This window comes from Humulus lupulus, chromosome 6 (genome assembly GCF_963169125.1).
Source record: "Humulus lupulus chromosome 6, drHumLupu1.1, whole genome shotgun sequence".
NCBI lineage: Eukaryota > Viridiplantae > Streptophyta > Magnoliopsida > Rosales > Cannabaceae > Humulus > Humulus lupulus.
Window position 1 is genome coordinate 171680920 of NC_084798.1, and position 17459 is coordinate 171698378.

Consider the following 17459-nt stretch of genomic DNA (forward strand, 5'->3'; position numbering starts at 1 on the left):
ATTCCCGTAACCTTAGACCCAGCCTCAGTAAAATGGGTATTAAATGGGCTGTAGATATCTGATTTAGACATAAATGGTACCGATAGAAAACTAATGAAATTATCTACATTTTTTATGAAATAGAACTTTTCATGAAACGCAACTAAAATGGGTCAAAACCCAGCCCCAAGTCACAGGACCTTAGAGCTACGAAAATCACATTTTCCTTATTAGTGTAGAAATCCAAGGAAGGAAAGGGGGGGTGGACAATTGCAGCTGCCTTTTTGGGTAAATAAAAATGTATTTATTTAATTAATTAAATTTTAGAATTAAATAAATTTATAAGAAATTAACTTTTATTATTTTAGAAAAAATAAAAACCTAGACACTATAAATGAAACCTTAGAACCCTAGACAACATTTTTGCTCATCTCTTCTCTATACCACAGCCATCCATCTAGAGAGGGTAGAGAGAGAGGGAGGCGAGCTAGAGAGAGAGAAAGGAAGGCTGCCATATTTTTCTAGAGAAGAAGAAGAAAAGAAAGAGAAGGAGAAGGAGAAGAGGGTTTCGAACCCTAGGTAAGAATCCATCTACTAGTTTCACATATGTGCATTTGTATCTTCTCCTCTTCTCTAATCTAAGGATGATTTTGTGGTTTCTTTCTTTGGATGTATGGTGTTTGGAAATCCTCTATAGGTGACAAGGTTTTCTTGCTAGAGTGTTCTTGATTCAACAATCAAGAGAGGTAATGGTTTTTCTTAGCCTATCTATTGGTTTTGATGGGTTTATCTTTGAGGTTGTTGATGGTGGTGTTAATAGTTTGATTATTTTAGGATTGGTGATTATGATTGGTATTTTTAAGGGAATATGTTTTGTTTAAAAAGGGCTCATGAGAATGATTGAGAAAATGAATTTGATGGGGTTTATATGAGGATTATATTTTATGTTTATATTTCTATGGTTATTTTAAATCATTGATTTATGTAAAATCGCAAAAAAATGATGATAGATGCATACTAGGTTTTATGTGAAGGTAGATGGGAATTTTGTGATGTTTTATGGTGGATCTTAAATGTTTAGGCCTAGGGGTAAAAAGTTCAATCATGTGTATTTTCTTGTATGTTTTGAAATAATAATGATTTTAGAAATATGATAAGATGTATGTTATTGCCATTGTTATTGTTTTTGTTGGATTTCATGTGTAGATTCAATGGAATAGAAAAATGGGATTTTATAAGATTGCATTGAATATGTTAGTAATATTCTTAGAATTATGTATATAATAAGAGCATGAATAGATTTTGGACATGTATGATTTTATGTGAAATTTTTTAGATAAAAGATGAATTTCATGAGAAATTAAGCTTGCTGTTTTTTGTAAATAATTGGGTAAAAGTTTGATAAAAAAATTGATTTGCATGCATAAGTAATGTCCTTGATGTTATGTTAATTTTATGAAATTAAAAAGGGTATTTTAAGTCACAATAAAATTATATTTTACTCAATGTCCTTGATGTTATGTTAATTTTATGAAATTAAAAAGGGTATTTTAAGTCACAATAAAATTATATTTTACTCAAATAAATACCTACAGAATTTTTATTATATTTTTTAGAAAAATATGAGATTTTAAATTGAATATGGTGATTTTTAAATATAAAAATGGTTGCTGGAATTTTTTTGTAAAAAAATGTGAAGTGTTTCAATAAAATGAATTTGATGAGTATTTGAAATAAAATTAATACCCTAAATTATGGTAATATTAAAAGTGGTATTTTAATATGGTATGAATGCATATTTTGATAAGTTATGATTTTTTTTTATATTGATTGAGAAAAATATTTAGAATCAATTTATTTGTGATTTTTAAAGAAATTAAATAGTGGCTGAAAGTTTGGTGTAAAAAGTTTAAAAATAATTATTTAATTGTCACATATGGATTTATGTTACATAAAACAAAGTCTTAAATAATTTAAATAAAATATATTTTTCCCACACTTAAATATATATTTTTCTCACATCATTTATGTAACACAATTACGCAATGTTCCCACGTATGCATGTTACATGCAAATCCACTTTTACGTCCAAAATTATGACTATTATTCAACCATGTGGTTTTTTTTTATAGAAAGATCATGCATGCAAAGTAGGTAAAGTAAGCATTATTCTTTTATGGCCTTATGTGTAATTAAGAATAATTGCATGTTGTGTGTAACTCTTATTATGTGTGCATGGCCTATGCACACATGAGTTGTATGAAAGGGCAAAATAGTAATTTAATGAAGCTAAGAAATGTCGTTTTGATTATGGTATAGGCTTGTTGAGAGGTTGTGAATTTACTTAGCTCAGACCTGAGGTAAGGAAGTTAGATAGATTCTATGATTTTATGATATGAATGGTAAGACTATTGTATGAATGAATCGTTATGAATTATGAATGTCATAATGATATGATATGTGGCTTGTATGAATATGATATGTTTATGAATGGATGTTAGCCTGATGAACGCGACACATCAAATGAGTTTCTAAGGATATAAAGACGTAACTCCTATGTTTATGAATGGATGTTAGCTTGATGAACGCGACACATCAAATGGGTTGCTAAGGATATAAAGACGTAACCCGAGTTACTAAGGATATAAAGACGTAACTCCTAGGGCGGACGCGCCAAGGTTATTCAAGGACCAGAGACTCTTCTTTACCTCATAAGGTGACATGGACAAGTTAGCGGGCCATGTTCATCATGAATGATGTATGAATGTGATATGATGTTATGTTACGATAATGTTATGATATGCTATGATGATATGTTACGATAATGTTATGATATGCTATGATGATATGTTACGATAATGTTATGATATGCTATGATGTTATGTTACGATAATGTTATGATAAGCTATGATGTCATGATGTTTAAGATGAACGATAGTGTTTGTATTTGTTGTATCCTTACTTGCTTATTGTTTGTACTTTCTTACTGGGCTTTTAGCTCACCCCTTTACTTTCTCTTCCAGGTAGCAAATAGGATTTCTCTGTGGCACGCGTGGTGACGTGAGGAGTTCTATCGTCGTAGGGTGTATGGCGTGGGGTATCCTATGGACAGAATAAACGATCACTTTAGGACGCCATTTTAATTATGTTATGTTTTAAGAGACTTTCTAAATTATCAGTGGGACTTAATTATTTAATATTGTTTCTTTTGAACTTTGCATAAAAACTCATATTTTCTTTTTAAACTAATGGGCCCAACTTGCATTGTTTTAAGCAAGTCCCCACTGAGACCTTTATAAAAAGTTGTTTTCTTTATGAACCAACGATATGTGAATGTTTTAATAAGTACTAGTCTAGGGCCTTCCTTACAATATGTCCCTATGATTTGAATTTGGAATTGTTTAAAATTCAAATATGAATTGTTTATTTAATTATTTATTAATTTTAATGAAATAAATAATTAAATTAAAAGAATCTAACTAATCGGTTTTGAATTAATAAAATACAATAAAAATAAATTTATTTTATTATCTTTGAAAAAGAAGCGATCTTTAGTAGACGCTAAGAAGTTGAAGAAGTCAATAGAATTTTATAAGTCTGAAATTTTTTCTAGCACTCTCTAAAGTCTTCTCTTCTCTAAACTCTTTGGATCTCATGTGTTAAGTGTTGGGGTTATATGCTCTAATTAAAACTCAAATTCTTTGTAATCTCATTTATTATCAATAAAAGAATAGAAATCATTTTTTGACTTGGTCAATCACTTTGCTCACATGGTTTATTTTCATGATTATTTGTTTAATATAAACTTCTATTAAATCCTGAGCATATAGCTAATCTTATTTATAGTGACGCTATCACAGTGGAATATAAATATGATTATATGTTCAAAATAAGTTAGTCCTAAGATTAGTCAGTGCACAGGATTTACATTGACTTGCCAATCTACGATATGATCTACTTACACATTACAGTCTTATGTTCTTTCCAGAACATTAGCAAAGTAGATAAGAGCAGATGTATTTGTTACATCGGACATGATTGATATTGATAGTTGATAAGATAAGTAAACATACCATTATTATCTATTCTAGTCATATCATATAGTTGACCATAGGTCAATTCAATCTCAATTCTAAGTGGTTAGTGTTCTAACTGATTGGATTATTTGAGTTCTTTGACTTGTTCGTTAGCAGCTTACCCTACGGACTAGCCCATACTTACATCTTGGGAACTCAATAGTATAATTGAGTGGGAGTGTTAATCATAGATATAAACATCTATAGCTTTTGATGAAGAAGTGAAACGATGGTTTCCTTTTAGTTTGGTTCAAGGTGTTAAATGATAGAGATCTCATTTAAGTAATTAAATTAGTTTACTGAAATATCATTTACAAGGAAGTAAGTGTTTTAAGGATAAAATACAATGAGGGGTAAAACGGTATTTTAGTCCTATCTCATTGTAGACCATCTATAGAGGATTGAGTGACAATTGTTGTTGTAAAAATGGATAATTAATTGCGTATCTATATTTTTTTTATAGAGCGTTCTACGAATTCAAGAGTGAAATTCTGAGTCTATAGTGGAGTCACGAGGAATTAATTAGTTAGTATATTTATTTGTTAGATTTATGATAACTTATTGGAGCTTGATTTCATAGGCCCATGGTCCCCATTGTACCTTCGATAAAATCATCTGGATAGTCTCAATTAATTAATTTAATTATCAATTAGAATTATCAAAGTTGACCAGGTCAATTTTGGATAGTTTCACAGAGTTATGTAATTTAGAGAAGAAAAGTGAAATTAGGGCAGATTTATTAATTAAGATAAATTGGTATCTAAATTAATAAATAAGTTTAAATCAAGGTTCAAATTATAAATAATTAATTTGATAAATGATTTAAATAATTAAATCAATAGAAAATAATATAGGCCTTGATCCAATGGGCATATAATCAAATGGGAAATTTCACGGGCCTAAAGCCCATGATAATTTCAACCTAGGGCTTCATATTGGCTATTATTTTATTGATTTTTTGATTAAATTAAATTTTCTAATTGAGTCTGTAAAAGGAGTGCTTAGAGAGAAGTCAAAACATAAGTTTAGTCACTGGTTTTCTGATAGTTTTAGATTCTCTCTAAACACGAGTCATTTTCTAAGCCTTTTATTATTCTTTTCTCTTCTTCTCTCTGTATCTATCTCACGTGTTGAGAATTTCCCACACTAGTCTAGGTGATTCTAAGGATACATTGGAAGACTGTGAAGAAATAAGAAGAACAGTTCAGTTTCTTGATAATACTCTGCGACAGAAAGGATACAAGAGTTAGAGAAACTGAAGGAATGACTCTTTCATTCCTCTGCGTATACTGTAAGTATTCTTATCTTTGTTTATCTTTGAATTCAATTTTAGAAACATGTTCTAGGTTAACTCATATTAATTTCTTTAATATTAGTTCTACATTAAAATAAATAAAGATCTTGTATAAGTTTTCCTAACATTGAGAACATCTAAAGAGCCTAAATAATCAAACCAGTGAATCTCACGTGCCCAAGACTTTGGTGTGAGTCTTCGCGTGGATAGGAAGATCGTTTGATTATACGAAAAGACTCATGGAATCTTGATAGGCTACAAGAGGTATTATTTTGTTCTTATTTCGTGTATTGATTTAATGTATAAGTATATGTATTGATCCTTGCTCGGTTTAATGGTATTTTTAAAATTACCACCCCCTTCCCCTACGTCCCTGATTTTCTAAATTAATATCAACATTATCCACTAATTATTCATAATTAGAGCTAAGTCAAAGTCTGTTAACCTTTCTACTTACAATTCATCAATCAGCGCCCTGAACACTTTAATAAACATTAATGTAAGTTATATACAAATAATATTTCTATTTTCAATAGAAATTGAGCGCTCTATGTTCATGTATCGCTATCAATACCAAAAGCCATATTCCTAGGACTCAAAGATATCAAAAATTAGGTCTATGTTTTCTTTCATAAATTGCACCTTATAAGGAAAAAGTCATAGGCAAAAAATCATTGTAGCACTCTCAGAACACACAATCTTATATTATTAAAAATTGTAACTTACATGGCTACCTATTGATATAATAATTGCATGAGTTCTGACCCTCCTCTAATTATTCATAATTAGAGCTTAGTCAAAGTCCGTTAACCTTTCTAATAACAATTCATCAATCAGTGCCATTGATACTTTAATAAACATTAATGTAAGTAGTAGTAGTAGCTGTAGAATTTTAGTTTTTGTGGATATTGGTCAAAGCCGGGATTTAGTTGGAAACTCGTAGAAATAGTTATGGAATTTATAAGTTTAACATATGGTTTAGAAATAATAATTTTAACATAAGGTTTGATTAATATAGCTGGTCCTAGAAATATTATTTATTATAACCTAAGGTTTAGAAAGAATAATTAAGAATGTGACACTTGTCACATATATGGTTATTAAGGATTTAAGTATTTTGGATGATTAAATTAATTAAAAGAAAGATCTTGAAGCTCTAGAATCTTCTAGCAACTGTTAGGATCATGCTTTACTCAGTCAAAGTAGTTTTAATCAATTTCAAATTATGTTGAAGAGTGCAAAAACGTTTCTAAAATATCATCATATGTCGATATATCAAAGCTATAGGGATCGATATGTCGCCTATGATTGATACGGAAAACACATCGACATTGCACGAATGAAACCACGGACCTTGGGGCATAGGTAGGGGTGATATCACTACTACAAAAAGGGTTTTTTAGGACTAGCATTGCGAGTCCTAAAATTTTTTATAGGACTCGCGGGGCGCAAGTCTTCTATTTGAGAGCCTTAAAAACTAAGGTTTTTTAGGACTCGCAATGCGAGTCCTAAAAAATCTGGTTGAGTGCCTTTAATTAAGTTTTTAGGACTCGCTTTGCAAGTCCTAAAATAATGTTTTTAGGACTCGCAATGCGAGTCCTAAAAAATCTAGTTGAGTGCCTTTAATTAAATTTTTATGACTCGCATTGCTAGTCTTGAAAAATTTTATTTTTAGTTTTTTAAAAATAATTTATTTTTATTTTAAATTAAAAATAACTTTTTAAATGAAACATTTATATACAAATCTGAAAACTTATAAATTAAAATAACAAAATTTGTACATTATTTTCAATGAGACACAACAATTAACAACCATTCTAATTAATTCTGAAGATAAATAATAATTTTATATAATTAAATCTACATGAGTCCATAAATTTTCTTAGAAAAACTGGCGGCATAACAACTGCAAATCGGACATCCCCAAATTTTAAAATCCTACAAACACAACATATAAACAAAATCAGACAGTCCAGCAACAAACACAACATATTAGTTAAACATTAACTAATTTGAAAATGAAACACAAATTACCTAAACTATTAATATACCCTAAAAACATACCCAAAATAAAATAAATTGATAATCTGAAATATTAATCTATACACTAAAAACATACCCAAAATAAAATAAATTGATAATCTGAAATTATTATCTATACACTAAAAACATACCCAAAATAAAATTCAAATCAATATATATATAATTCAGAAATAACATTTATATATTAAATAAATATTAAATCAATATATATATATAACATTCAGAAATAACTACCGTGGTGGACGGAGGCGCCGAGAACCACTAATCGCTGTCGACGTAGAGCCCTAGCCAGAAGCCTTGCACCGATGAGCCCCTACGTCGCCAGAAGCCGTCGACGAGAAGAACCACCTAGACCGAGCATGCGTCGACCGAAGCTTGAAGTCGTCGCCTCTGTGTCGCTCAAAGTCGTAGTCGTTGCCGAGAACCACCCAGCCCGAAAGTTCTTGCCCCTGCGTCGCTTGAATCCGCCGCCATCGCCGAGAACCACCCAGCTCGAAGATTTGCGCCACCGTTGGTCGTCGTCCGCAACTATTGATGATGAGTGGCTAAGGGTGTCGTGATCCGCAGCTGTTGATGAGAGTGGCTAAGGGCTGAGTTCTTTCTGTTGAAGAAGAAGGAAGGAGGCGGCAGATCTATTAGGTTATTAGGTTTAGGTATTATATATATGATATAACATTTAAAAAATAAAAATGAAATGTAAAAAAAAAACATATTGTTAAATATTATTTCCCAACACATAATAATTATTTCTTATTAATTATTTCCCAATAAATAATTAATTAAATGACAACTCTTAAATTTTCTATTTAGGTTTTTTAAGACCCACAAATTTTTTTAGGACACTCATTACGAGTCCTAAAATGTTTTTTTAAGGACTCTCAATGAGTGTCCTAAAAAGTCCAGGAACTTTTGTTAAAAAAAAATCAAACTTTTAGGACACACATAAGTTTTTAGGACTTGCACCACGTGTCCTAAAAAAATTCTTTAAGGACTCGCAATGAGTGTCCTAAAAAGTCCAGGAGGTGTTTTTTTTTAAAAAAAAAATCAAACATTTAGGACATAGAGACTCTTGTTTACCTCACAGGGTGACATGGACAAGTTAGCGGGCCATGTTCACCATGAATGTTGTATGAATATCCTATGATGTTATGTTACGATAATGTTATGATATGCTATGATGTTATGTTACGATAATGTTATGATATGCTATGATGATATGTTACGATAATGTTATGATATGCTATGATGATATGTTACGATAATGTTATGATATGCTATGATGTTATGTTACGATAATGTTATGATATGCTATGATGTCATGATGTTTAAGATGAACAATAGTGTTTGTATTTGTTGTATCCTTACTTGCTTATTGTTTGTACTTCCTTACTGGGCTTTTAGCTCACCCCCTTACTTTCCCTTCCAGGTAGCAAATAAGATTTCTCTATCACTACTACAAAATACCCTTTACGGGACACTTTTTTAGGACATGCACATAAATGCAAGTCCTTAAAAATATTTATGGAGTTTTTAGGACACTCATTGAGAGTCCTGAAAAAACATAATATAGGACTCGCAATGAGTGTCCTAAAAAAATATGCGAGTCCTAAAAAACTATGGGCTAAAAAATGAGTGTTTTACTTAACAATTTTAAGGACTTGCTTTGGGAGTCCTTAATACTCTTTAAGGACTCGCTTTGCGAGTCCTAAAAACACATTGGCGAGTCCTAAAAACACATTGGCTGAAAAATTAGTAATTGTGACTTTTAAAGACTCGCTTTGCGAGTCCTAAAAAAGTATTAAAGACTCTCAAAACAAGTCCTTAAAATATTTTGTAAAGAAGCATAAAAACACTCTTTCTTTCGAAAATATAGGATAAAAGGGATTTATTTTAGTCTCAGCCAAGATATTTTTAATTTAAATAAAAAAAATTATGTTAACTAAAATAGAATTTATATATTAGAAATCTAATCCCTAATATACCACTAATGGATTGTAGCCGCAGACCCTCACCCTCACTCTCGATCTCTCCGTCGACGCACCCCTCACCCTCGATCTCTCTGTCGCCGCACCCTCACCCTCCCTCTCGATCTCTCCGTCGCCGCCTCTACCTCAGCCAGCCGATTGTAGCCGCACCGCCACCGTCGCCGACCGAATAGCACAGGCAGAAGGGACGATTCGCACGGAGCGAAGAGCACAGGCCGAAGGTATTAATCAATAATAATTTCCATTGCCAATAATAATAATAAAAAGGAAAAAAAATCAACCTAAGTTCTTGATATCTAAGCCAAGTGGAGTTGTTCAATATTAGTAGAAATGATGAAAATGAAAGAAAAATCAAGTCTGTCAACTTTTATTTTCTCATTTCTTTCTGGATATGATGCATGCTGGTTAATTGTATTTATGTATTTACATATTTTATAAAGATCATTGAGTCATTGCCTCGTTTGTTTGAACTTCGAACCATATTATTTTAGTTTGTGCTTTCATTCTATTGTAGATTGTGTGTATCCGGGTCTGGTTTTTCTGACCAATTTGAGTGTTGTTGATTTGTCTGGATTTTTTTGTACATATGTTTTTTTTTCTGTTCATTGGGTGATATCAAATAAAAGAAAGCTCGTGATTTTATTTTATTGTTCATCGGGGTGTATCACGGGATCCGTTTATTTCATTTATTTTGTTTTTCTGATGCATTCTTTCTGCCTGACCATTCAAGTAACGAAAATAGCATTTATAATTTATTCCATTGTTTGACGAAGTTTAAATATATTTGCGTAAATTGGTAAGCAGTGAATAAATTTTGCAACTTCAGAAAGTAGACCAATGTTATTCAGATTCTATATATATATATATTCATATAAATGGGGTGATAGTCTATAAAACCAGAGCTCACTGTGCAAGCTGAGCCAATCATGGACCCTTATGGCCCTTCTATAGTTGATGAAAATTTGGAAGCTATAGTGGTCAGGTTAGTTTTGGATTAACTTCTTTTTTGGGACATTTCATTGAAATTTATACATGATGATAAGTATTATGATCTGGCCATTAAACTGGTTTTTCAAGTGGATTAGTTGAATTTTGTTTGATTAATGAGCCAGAAGAAGAAAAGTTTGACTGATTTTGGTTATGGCAGTAAGGAGACTTTACCAGGTGGAGTTTCAGTCAATAAAAAGAGAGTTGAAAAAGGGCTTTCACAACTAAAGGTTTTCACTTTGTTTCTTTCTACTCTCTTCTGATTTTGGATTATCAAAGCCAGTTTTAGATATTATTCAATTATGGAAGTTTATGGAACTAATAATAAACTATATTATATAATATAATCTCTTATACTATAACAAGCTCCCCTTTCTCCTTCAAGCAAGAGATGTTGGTCTCATTCTCACTTTCGTCTTGAGTAGTCTTTTATTTTTGTCTTTGGAAAGCAATTAATGTATGTATGCTAATATATAATATCAATAATATTTCTTTTTTAAAATTTACATTAATATCTCAGTTGACTGGTCTTTGTAGCACCTTAATTTGACTTCCATAATAGCAGCTATTTGCCTGGCCTAATTTAGCTTTGGTCTCTAGATATGTCTCAAATAATTTTGATGTACTTTTGCCTCGTCTGTTACCAAACATTGGTCCCAAAACAATTACTTTATTTATTAAGTTGGATTTGTGTAATTAAAACAATATTCAACCATGTCAATAATAATATTGGTTAAAAGCATTTTAAAAGTAGTCCCAATATAATAGGTGAACTTTTAGGGGAGTGGTCCAGTAAATTAATTCAAAAAATTTATGTAATGGTTGGCTCAAGTAAATGTATACCAAAAAAAAAAAGTATGGTCCAACTTTACTACATCACCAGCTTTGTATAAATAATTTGGTTATTGCATTTTTATGACTATTTTATACAATAAAATAAATTAGTTGCTTCAGACAATTAAAGGATCCCCTCCTATTGAATTAGAACAACGTTAATCAAAGATTAGATTTAATAATTGGTTAACTTTTGTGAGTCACTTTTGAGTAATTGATTATATACTAATCCCTATAATATACTAATACAACATATTGAATAAAATGATGATAATTTCTATGTTTTGTTGTTTCATGAGAAATGAGAATCCAAACTTTCTAGATAACGTGACAAATTGTGTGATGTTCAACCAAATATTAATATATCATATGAAGTTTAGTACTCATCTTGTCCGTGAACTTTTCTATTTTAATTGTCACATCAGTTTTGGTATCAATATATATATATATATATATATTAATCAAACTTCCTCAAATATGTCTCAAGACATTTTTTATGCTTAGATTGATAAATATCTTTATTTTGGCTCACTTGTTAATATGAATATATATATATATAAATTTTCATGTTATAACAAATATTACAGGAATGATTTGTGTGTGGTTTAGACATTTTGTGAGGTATTTTGATTGATCATGAGCAAATATTAGTGAGCAGAATAAGTTGATTGTATATTTGCTAATGTGCTATGAATGATTAGTAATTTGGTTTATTAATGTCTATGTGATTTGATAAACTAACTAGCTTGAGCACTTTTAAATTGAGACTGACAGATATGTATTCCTTAGTTTAAAGAACTAAGACTAACTACTTAAGTCATGAGAAAGTGTCGATATTCTTAGCTGTACAAGGGTCTTGTTTTTAGAACTTGAGAATTTCTTATTTTGATGTTCTTTACATTTTAGTCAAATTTGCTTTACTTGATAAGAAACATTGAGGGGAACTATGATATATGAGTGGTTGAAATGACCATGGCTATATATGATTTGAATTTATTACCACTAATATAATTATAATTAAATTTTTTTTTTTTCTTTTTTTTCAGTTCACCTTCGACAAGCCATATACTACTCAAGAAATTGATGAAGTTAGAGAAGAATGGGCAATGTTATTTTTACATTTGGTTAGAGCAAAATGAATGATGTTATAGCTAGCTAATTACAATACATGTTTAGAAATTTTAAATTTATTTCGTAAAATTTTTTGCCATTTTTTTAGTATTTTCTTTTCAAATTCTTTTGATACATATTCGACACTCAAATGGATATATATATTTTTAAATCAAAATTAAAATTGTAGCTGTATTTTTTTAAAAAAAAAATTACTTTTAAGGTCATGCAAAGCGAGTCCTAAAAAATTACTTAAAGGCACTCAATCCGATTTTTTAGGACTAGTATTGCGAGTCCTAAAAACATTTTTTTAGGACTCGCGTTGCGAGTCCTAAAAAGTTACTTAAAGGTACTCAACTAGATTTTTTAGGACTCGCAAAGATTTTTCAGGACTCGCATTGCGAGTCCTAAAAACATTTTTTTAGGACTCGCGTTGCGAGTCCTAAAAAGTTACTTAAAGACACTCAACCAGATTTTTTAGGACTTGCATTGCGAGTCCTAAAAACATTCTTTTAGGACTCGCAAAGCGAGTCCTAAAAACTTAATTAAAGGCACTCAACCAAATTTTTTAGGACTCGCAACAATTTTTCAGGACTCGCATTGCGAGTCCTAAAAAGTTACTTAAAGACACTCAACCAGATTTTTTAGGACTTGCATTGCGAGTCCTAAAAACATTCTTTAAGGACTCGCAAAGCGAGTCCTAAAAACAGTTTTTTAGGACTCGCATTGAGAGTCCTAAAAAACCTTAGTTTTTAAGGCTCTCAAATAGAGGACTCGCGCCCCGCGAGTCCTAAAAAATTTTTTAGGACTCGCAATGCTAGTCCTAAAAAACCTTTTTTGTAGTAGTGTATGGCACACGTGGTGACGTGAGGAGTTCTATCGTCGTAGGGTGTATGGCGTGGGGTATCCTATGGACGGAATAAACGATCACTTTAAAGACGCCATTTTTCTTTAATTATGTTATGCTTTAAGAGACTTTCTAAATTATCAGTGGGACTTAATTATTTAATTTTTGTTCCTTTTGAACTTTGCATAAAAACTCATGTTTTCTTTTCAAAACTAATGGGCCCAACTTGCATGGTTTTAAGCAAGTCCCCACTGAGACCTTTATAATAAGTGGTTTTCTTTTATGAAACAATGTTATGTGAATGTTTTATTAAGTATTAGTTTAGGGCATTCTTTACAATTCTTTATGTTCAGTTTTAGTGCACTATATTTCTATTATTCTTTCATTTTTCTTCAAATCCTAACTTGTGATATGACTTTTGGTTAGGTGTTTAATTTCTTTGAAACTAAAGGTCTTTGGTAAGTTACTATCTTGATGGTTTAGATTTTCTATTCTTCTTCTTTGTCTAGAGGACTTATGGTTTCTTTATGTTTGGTTTTAGGAGTTTCAATCCCGCTCTTGTCTCCAATATTCTGGTTTTTGGTAAGGAAAATTAGGTAGTTTAGTATTATGACCTAGTTTATGAAGTTTATGATATAGTTTATGTTTGTATGACCTGTATAAACACTTATCTTTTTATTATATCTGACTTGTTATTATGACCTATTGTTATGATTATGATTTATGACCTATGACCTATAGTGTTGATTATGACTTATGACCTATGATTTATGATCTATGACTTATGATTTATGGCTATGACTTAGATTATGATTTATGATATGATTTAGGTTATGACATGTCCTAGGGTTTATTGTTGTATGATTAGTATATATAAGTATTGTTATGACTCTATGTGAAATTTATGGCATGTTTTGTTTATATGACTAACTTTTGTATGTATTTTCCTTACTGGGATTAGAAGCTCACCCCTTATGATGTTATTATTTCAGGATATTAAGGATAGAAAGGTCGGTGGCGAGGGGGACCTAAGAGCTTCGTGATGTACTTGTGGGGACCATATAATCGAGGAAGATCAAGCGGGCCTATTTTTATTAAAGCATGTTATTTTAAAGTTTTATTTAAATGTTGCTCATTTTTATGTTAAAGAAAATTATTTTATATTTGTAAAACCATGGATCCAATTATGTATTTTTTTTCAAGTTTTTATTCAATAAAAGAACAATATTTACGATTATGACCCAACGCTGTGTTCTTAGTAATCTATGAGAAATTAAGGCGTTATAGGTTGTATCAAAGCCCATGGCTATATTGGTCCTGAACGTTCCTACAAAATATACACGACAGCAACAAAGGACCTACTCGTTACCAAGTAAGTATACACATTGTTTTCGAAATATGTTTGTAATGTCTTTCTTGTGTTATTTTTTTTAGAAATTAGCTCAATGGACTCAATTGTGGTTAGAAAGGTTAAAGCTATAAGAAGAATACTAGACCCTAAGTAGGACAATGGATCCAATGTGGAGGATTAGACGTATATAAGAACACATCGTTAAATTTTATTCTATGCTATTTTAGAATTATTTCACTGGCTTGTAATTATTTTCTTATAAAACATGTTATTTTCTTGTATTATTGTTTCATTGTTTAATAAGTATTGAGAGTTTTGGATTTAATTGAAAGTGTAAAGTTTAAATTCCTCTCTTATGGGTTAGCCCATTTGTGAAGGCCCATTTGCTTTGCAATATTTGATTGGATCTAATTAAAATGAATAACAATTAATAAAGCAATGATTTAAATTCCTGTCTTTTGGGTCCAAGTGGAAGTTAGGGGGCCTTAGTAGTGGGTATGATATACTGAACCTAGCCCTCCTCCATGGAAGATTCAATTGTTAAGGCCCATTTCCCCGAGTTGGACTTAATTGTAATATGGTAGTTTTAATAGATAGATGGACCTAATAGATAGTAGTACTATAGGCTAAGTTGTAACCTCTTCTTGTTTTGTTTGTCTTAGTTTTTTTTCAACTTTTCTCTTTTAGGGAAACAGAAAAGACACATGGAGTAGGATCCAAGAAGATCTGAAAGACTAAATGGCCAAGGAAGTGGCCGAGGCCAAGGAAGGGGAAGGGGGCGAGGAAGAGGAGTAGTCGCCACGCCCACATATGAAGAATTTCCAGCAGCCCCGGGAGTGCCAAAAGCACCCAATGTATTGGAAGAGCCGGAAGCTGCTGCTACTCGAATAAATTTTGAAAGGGAAAATGTCAGTCTTAGGGCAGAGCTAAGGAGAAGGGAAGAAGAGTTCCAAATAAATTCAGGGCAACAACAACAAGTGGCACAGAAAGTCATTCCTCTAGCACAATTACTACAGTTGGCAGAACCTCGCTACAAGGTAGTGTATGAATGCTTTAGAAAGTAACAACCACCGAACTTCGATGGTGGGTCAGACCCAATAGAAGAAGAAGAATGGCTTCGATCAGTGGAGTCCATTCTAGAACACATGCGGCTGGGAAACAAAGATCAATTCCTATGCGCTTCAAGCTTGCTAAAGAAAGACGCCTGCATCTGGTGGGATATAGTGAAACAGACTCGAGATTTGAACGTTATGACTTGGGATAAGTTTATCCAAGTGTTCAACAAGAAGTATTACAGTCCTATGATTCTAGCCACAAGGGTGGACGAATTCATTGCGCTTACTCAAGGGAATTCAATTGTGACAGAGTATGCCAGGAAGTTTGATAGGCTTGCTAAGTTCGTGGCGGACATGGTACCCACTTAGACGCTAAGAATTCAAAGATTCATGAAAGGACTAAAACCTTTGATAGCCCGTGACGTAAAGTTCATTATGGGAATAACCACTTATGGGGAAACATTAGAGGTAGCCTTGGAAGCTGAGCAGGCTGACGAAAGAATCTGGAAGGAAGGCGCGGCCAGAAGGGACGCCAAAAGGAATAACAATGAATAGAATGACCACAAACGAAAGCATGACGGTGGTTAGAATAAAAAAAGTCGACAAGAAGAATAAGATTGTATCAGAAAGTAACAGGAATAAGAAGCCCTATGTGGAATATCCCCCGTGCACTACCTGCAAGAAGAAGCATTCAGAAGAATGCCGATATAAGACGAAAGGATATTTCAACTGTGGAGAAGGACACATTAAAATGGATTGCCCAAACTTGAAAGACCAAAAGAAAGATGACAAGCTTGTCCCAGCCAGGGTTTTGCTCTTACTAGAGGTGAAGCAGAAACTAGTAATACATTGGTACAGGTCAGGTCACTATCTCTGGTAAACTATGCCATGTTTTATTCGATTCGGGAGCTACACAGTCCTTTGTCTCTATGAATACGATTGATAGCTTAGATAGACCATGCGAACTTTTTAGAGATAAGTTTGTCACGGAGTTACCCTCGGGGGAAAGAATGCTATCTAGTAGAGGGGTGTGTAGTGTTGTAGTTAGAATCGAAGGAAGGGAATTACCAGTAGATTTGATCGAGTTAGACCATAAGGATTATGATGTAATATTAGGCATAGACTGGTTAGCAAAATATGGGGCAACGATAGACTGCAAGGGTAAGACAATTAACTTTCAAACAGAAGGCGGAGAATAGTTCACCATCAAAGGAGAAGTTTCCTGAACTCGCATACCGATAGTCTCAGCTCTCAAAGCTCAACGTTTAATCAATAGCAGTTGCCAAGCATTTCTAGCTAGTGTGGTGGACAAAACATGAGAGATGCAGCTCGAACCAAAGGATGTACATATTGTAAGCAAATTTCCCAAGGTGTTTCCAGAAGATCTACCGAGATTACCTCCGAGTAGGGAAATTGAGTTTGAAATAGAATTGGCACCTGAGACGGCACCAATCTCGAAAGCTCCCTATAGAATGGCGCCTACCGAGTTAAAGGAGTTAAAGATCCAACTGCAGGAGCTATTAGACAAGGGTTTCATCCGACCAAGCTATTCGCCTTGAGGAGCACCAGTATTATTTGTCAAAAAGAAGGATGGGAGTATGAGGATGTGCATCGACTATCGAGAACTAAATAAAGTGACGATCAAGAACAAATACCCTTTGCCTCAAATAGACGATCTTTTTGATCAACTACAAGGATCTACGGTATTCTCGAAGATTGATTTGCGATCAGAGTATCATCAACTAAGAGTACGAGAAGAAGATATCCCAAAGACGGTTTTTTGGACTAGATATGGACACTACGAGTTTCTAGAGATGTCTTTTGGCTTAACGAACGCACCAACATCATTCATGGATCTTATGAACCGAGTATTTAAGGACTGCCTGGATAAGTTCGTG

General features: G+C 32.4%; 2 long non-coding RNA genes across 3 annotated transcripts; both read left to right on the forward strand.

Annotated features, from left to right (window-relative positions):
* Positions 1 to 425: 425 nt before the first annotated feature.
* On the forward strand, positions 426 to 3331 carry LOC133784309 (uncharacterized). Of its 2 annotated transcripts, XR_009871264.1 has the most exons (4): positions 426 to 558; positions 677 to 725; positions 2299 to 2737; positions 3003 to 3331. It is a non-coding gene; the product is annotated as an uncharacterized LOC133784309 (long non-coding RNA). The 2 variants fall into 2 exon arrangements; XR_009871265.1 differs by lacking the exon at positions 2299 to 2737.
* A 5981-nt stretch (positions 3332 to 9312) lies between these two features.
* LOC133784311 (uncharacterized) lies at positions 9313 to 10597 on the forward strand. The gene is made up of 2 exons (XR_009871266.1): positions 9313 to 9598; positions 10525 to 10597. It is a non-coding gene; the product is annotated as an uncharacterized LOC133784311 (long non-coding RNA).
* The last annotated feature ends 6862 nt before the right edge of the window (positions 10598 to 17459 follow it).